Below are 6,000 nucleotides of genomic sequence, written 5' to 3'. Positions count from 1 at the left end.
CTGAGTTGGAAGAGCCCAGGACTGTTGTTCAGTTCAAGGCAGATATCAGATAAGTTAGCTGAAGAGATGACTAGAGCATGTATAGAGTTGGTGGTTGGTTAGTCAGCCAACATCACTCTCCAGTCTACGCTCCTTGAGAGGATCCAGGAGGCACAGGGGGAGGATCCTCAATTGAGAGTGTACAGAGAGAGCATCTTAGCTGGAGCAGCTAATGACTTTTCTATTTCGAAGATGGGATTACTGAAGTACAAGAGCAGGATTTGCGTTCTGATGTATTCTGGTATCAGGCGAGAGATTTTAGACGAATCTCATACCACTCCCTATTCTTTAAATCTGGGTACAACGAAAATGTACCAAGATTTGAGAACTCTGTATTGGTGGTTGGGAATGAAGAGGAATGTGGTGGATTATGTGGCCAAGTGTTTGACTTGTCAGGAAGTAAAGAATGAACATCAGAGGCCAACGGGGTTGTTACATCCTCTAGGATTCCGGAGTGGAAATGGGAGGATATCACCATGGACTTCATGGTTGGATTACCGAAGACCGTGGGACAAATTAATTCAGTGTGGGTGATTGTGGATAGGTATACCAAATCTGCCCACTTTCTACTTGTTAGGATCAAATTATATGTGAAAGAAATCGTGCGACTACATGGGGCTCCGAGATCGATAGTATCTGACAGGGACCCCACCTTCACCTCCAAGTTTTGGGAGAGCCTGCAGAAGGCTATGGGTACACAGTTGCGATTTAGTACTGCTTATCATTTGAGGATGGATGGACAGTCTGAGAGGAAGATTCAGATACTAAAGGATATGTTACGAGTTTGTGTGCTGGATTTTGGGGGATCTTGGAGTAAGTATCTCCGTTTGATTGAGTTTTTGTACAATAATAGTTATCAGGCGACTATCGGAGTGGCTCCGTATGAGATGTTATATGGGAGAAAGTGCAGATCACCTATCCATTGGGATGAGACGGGTGAGAGGAGATATCTAGGTCCTGGGGTTGTTCAAAGGACAAATGAGGCGATTGAGAAGATTAGAGCTCAAATGCTCACCTCCCAGAGTCAGCAGAAGAGTTACTCAGATTTGAGACGCAGCAACATAGAGCTTCAAGTCGGTGACCATGTGTTTCTCAAAGTTTCTCCCTTGAGAGGGGTAAAATGGTTTGGTGTATGGGGCAAGCTGAGCCTTAGGTTTGTTGGCCCGTTTGAGATTCTGGAATGGGTTGGAGAGTTAGCTTACAGATTGGTAATGCCTCCAGCTCTATCAGGGGTTCACAATGTGTTTCACGTATCCATGCTCCGACGTGCTGAGTTATGAGAACTTGGAGCTGGATCAAGATTTATCATATGAAGAGAAGTTGGTTCGGATTCTCGATCGAAAGGATAAAGTCTTGCGGAGCCAGACCATCACCTTGGTGAAAGTGTTGTGGAGGAACAACAAAGTGGAAGAGGTGACTTGGGAATTTAAGACAGATATGCAGGATTGGTATCCCGAGTTATTCAGGTAATTTAGAGGATGAAATTTCTGTAAGGAGGGGATAGTTGTAGCGTCTCGAATTTTCTAATAAGGCTTAAGGCCTTGATTAGCATGATGGGAGGGCAATAATTGATTTAATTATGTTAATATATGAATTTAATGATTATATGATTAGAAATGCATGTTTAGGTGAATTAAATATGCACGTGGCATCATTTGGCTATTAAGGGGCATATTTTTAATTTTAGCCCGTTGAAGGCCTAAATGTAATATTTGTGTAAATTGTGATTGATACCACGAGTGATTGGTGATATATTTGTGATGCACGATCTGAGACGGTCCTAGGGAGCAGTTTAGCTAGATAGTCACAACGGAATCGAATACCCGGCTCGGGAGGAGCCTAGGGGTATTTTGGGAAAGTAATATGTGCTTGGGATTTATCGAGTAATGGGTAGTAATTTAGCAATGATTTGGACATGTCAGAATTAAACAGGAATTTATACGAACACTCGAGGAATTAGCAAGACTTGGCAATTGACGAAATTTCCCTTGGTAGCATTTAAGGATTTGGATAGACTTAAGGGGCATTTTAGACTTTTTCCAAGGGATAGATTTGGACCCCTCTGACTACAAAGACTCTAGAGAGATTTGGAAGGAAATAGAATAGGAAAGAAAAACACCAAAGTATCTCAGCTCTTGCTCTGTCTCTCGTCTCTCTCTCTCAACCTCTTGGGGACTTAGCTGATCTTTGGAATTTTGGAGGAGAAACTCACAAACTAAAGCATGGAACTTGGGGAAGGTAAGCTTAGGGTGATGGAGAGCTAGTCTAAGCTCAAAATATTCATTGAGGTAAGGTTACTTGCATGGTTTGATGATCAATTCTGTTGAGAATGAAACTTAGTTAAGTTTTGGACTTACGATTGAATTTAGTCTGAATTGGGGTGAGTTAGTTAGCTTTCTGGGGTACTAGCACTGCTTAAGGTGTAGTAGAGTGATTATGGGACTCAACTCTGACTTTGGGGTGTGTTTATATTGATTTTCAGGGAGGTTAGCTCATAAAAATGCATGGAAATTATGGGTTTGGAGGCTCGAGCCACGGCCCTGTTCTTCAGGCGCCACAGCTCGTGTGTTTGATTAGGCCGGAAAGCCTCTGTTTGTCGAGTCGCGTCACAGCGCAAGATGTAGCCTACCGCAGCTCATGTCCCTCAGTAGAGAGGCATTTTGCCTCTGACTTGAGCGCACCGCAACCCTTAAGGGGCTGGGCCGCAACTCAAATGCAAAATAATGGTTGTTTGAAGGTTTTTAGCTCGAGAACTCAAATGTAAAGGCCCGGGAAGGATTTTACTACTCAGATTGGTAGAATCCAAGGTCCCGGAGGCTAGATTTGTATTTTGAAGTTATTTATTAGTTTAGAACTTGATGGATGGTTATTATGAATGCATTTTGACTAGGTTTTCAACGAGGCTCGGGTTAAGGGACTATGCTCGGGATCGTGGTGTTCAGATAGCTCGGAACACAAGTAAAAAAAATGTTGTACCCATAGAGCAAGGCGTGGCCCTATTGTTTGTATTGCAGGGCGTGGCCCTAAATGTTATATTCAGTATGTGTTTAAATATTTATTGATATTGTGCTATGTGATGCATATATTGTGAGTGAAAGGCGAAGGCCGAGAACGACGAAGGCTGGGAACGGCGAAGGCCATGAATGGTAGGAAGTCGAATACGGCAAGGGGTCAGGATCGGTGTAGAGCACGCAGAGTACCGACCGTTAGGTCGAGACCCTCCTAGGGTGCTGGAGTCACCCTCTTGATGAAGACCACGAACCCAGGGCCTGGTAAAGCGCCTAGGACGGAGTTGGCTGCTTTGTGTTTAGCTTGCTGGCTGTTTTGTTATACACTATGGATTGATATGCATATGCTATATGTTTTGTGTTAAGTTTTCTTGCTGGGCTTAGACTCACGGGTGCTCTATGGTGCATGTAAGGGCAAAGGAAAGGTCGACCAACCATGAGTACGGAGAGCGTGGAGCGACGGGTACATGTTCGGCCTGCCTGGCCGCTACGGCTAGGGTTATTTTTGGGAAAATGTATTGTAATAGTTTTTTTGTTGCCTAAGTTGACTATATGTGTATTTTGATCTGTAATGTATTTTCTAAACAGTATTTTGGGATCCCAAATGTTTAACTCTTTACGATTTCAATGAATGACTACATTTTTATACTTAATGTCTTTAAACAACTTTTATTTCAGTTTAGTTACAATTTTAACTTAAAACCTCAATTGGCGAGATAATGGCACATTTTTAACTCACATAGTAACGATTATAAGGAAGTAGGGCGTTACAGCTGCGGCTAGTGCTTGTCCCAGACCACGGTCTGGGGGATAGAAGATAGTGGCCGCAGCAAGAGTGGCTGACAACATTTTCCAAATTTCAGTTTTATCCAATTTTTAACATTTCCAACAATTAAGCAACTCCCAAATCTCTATTTTAATTCCATAAAACATCCAATTAAACATTGGTAACAACCATGGGGGTTGGTGGAATTTGAAATTCAAAGGGTGTATCTAAACTCTATAAATAAGAGCCTATTGCTCACTTGTAAGACACAATTTTTCTATCCACTAGAGCACTTGGCTAGAAAACACCTATATACTTGATAATTCCACATAGCTATTTCCAAATTGTGAGAGTTTCCTTAGTGCTTGAGATAGGGGGAAATAAGCTTTTGGACAAAGGTTGTAAACCTTGTTCAAGTTGGTGATCCCCAATGCTTTTCACTTTGGTTGTGGAGTGAGAGTTTTGTTCATTATTCTTCTTCCTTTTCTTTTATACTATTGCTTTTCATCTTCTTCACATATTCTCTATTTACTCTTTTACTATTATCTTTTGTTTTAGAGTTGTAATCTCCTCTACATCTTTTCTTCTACTCCTTCTAGTTTATTTGTATCATTTTGTCATACAATTGTATTTTCCATTGATATCTTCTTCTACCATTTTCCATATTTACATGTATCTTTTTGTTATAGAGTTGTAAACTTATTTAATCAATCCTTCTTTATTTGTATATTTTTCTTAGAGTTGTAAGGAGTTTCTACACATTTTCATTGAGGCAATTTACTTTTTTCTAACATTCAAAAGCTTATTCCTTTGTTTGTTTCAATGGAAGGCGAGACCATCAAAATCATGAACTAAGACCTAGTGAGGTTGGGTAGGTTTGATAGATCTCACTAGGTGGCAAGACAAGGTGAGGTTTCTCTTGACCACTCTCAAGATCGCCTACATCCTAGAGTCCACACTTGAACCTCTCCCAACACCATCTGATAAGGACATTCCCGAGGTGGTGGAGAAAAGAAGGAAGAGGGAGGAGGACAATCTCCTTTGTAGGGATCACATTCTCAACACCCTATCTGATAGACTCTATGTCCTCTACACCGAGACCAAGTTGGCAAAGGATATATGGGATGCACTTGAGATAAAATTCAAGGCGGAAGAGGAAGGTACCAAAAAGATTTTGATTTCTCAATATATCGATTTCAATATTTTTTGGTGATAAACTTATTCTTCCTCAAATACATGAGCTACAAATAATTGTTAACAAATTGAAAGTTTTGAAGATTGAGCTTCTCGAGGCCTTTCAAGTTGGTGCTATAGTGGAAAAATTACCACCAACTTGGAGGAGCTATAGAAAAAGAATCCTTCATAAAAATGAGGATGATTCTTTGGAGGAAATCCAAAAGTATATTTGAATTGAGGATGAATTAATATGTAGAAGCAAACTTGTGGAGGGGTCTAATGGAGAGACTTCCAAAGTAAATGCGGTGTCACAACCAAAGCATCCCAAAAACAAAGGGAAAGACAAGAAGGGTAATGGGACATCTTTGGGTCCAAAAACCAACCCAAACAAATTTAAGGGCAAGAAAGGTCATTGGTTTGTGTGTGGAAAAAATGGTCACTATGCTAGAGAGTGCAGGCATAGAAATGAGCAACAAGGACCTAAGGCGAATGCAACTCAAGAGGAGAATATAGTTCATACCCTTAGTGAGGTGAATGTGGTCCAAGGCAAGGTGAAGGGATGGTGGTATGACACATGTGCCACCGTCCTTGTCACCTATGACAAATCATTGTTCAAGACCTTTGAAGAGTCAAAGAGCAACCATGAGGGCAAATCCAAGGTACTTGGCAAAGGTACCATTGAATTCTTTTTCACCTCCGACAAGAAAGTCACATTGGTGAATGTGCTTTATGTTCCCGAAATGAGTATAAACTTGGTAAGTGGTGATTTGCTTGGCAAACTCGACATTAAAGTCGTTTTAGAGTCCGATAAACTTATTCTTACCAAATCCAATATATTTTTGGGAAAGGGGTACTCTTGTGAGGGTATGGTTAAGTTGTGCACCGATGATGGAACTTTCAATGTTATCAATAAAAATGTTAATTTTGCTTATATTGTTGACTATGATTCTTTATTTTTGTGGCATCTTAGACTATCTCATATAGGTTTTTCAACCATAAAAAGAGTAGTAA

Source organism: Humulus lupulus, chromosome 1, assembly GCF_963169125.1.
Source record: "Humulus lupulus chromosome 1, drHumLupu1.1, whole genome shotgun sequence".
NCBI classification, from domain to species: Eukaryota; Viridiplantae; Streptophyta; class Magnoliopsida; order Rosales; family Cannabaceae; genus Humulus; species Humulus lupulus.
This window is presented reverse-complemented; position numbering follows the sequence as displayed.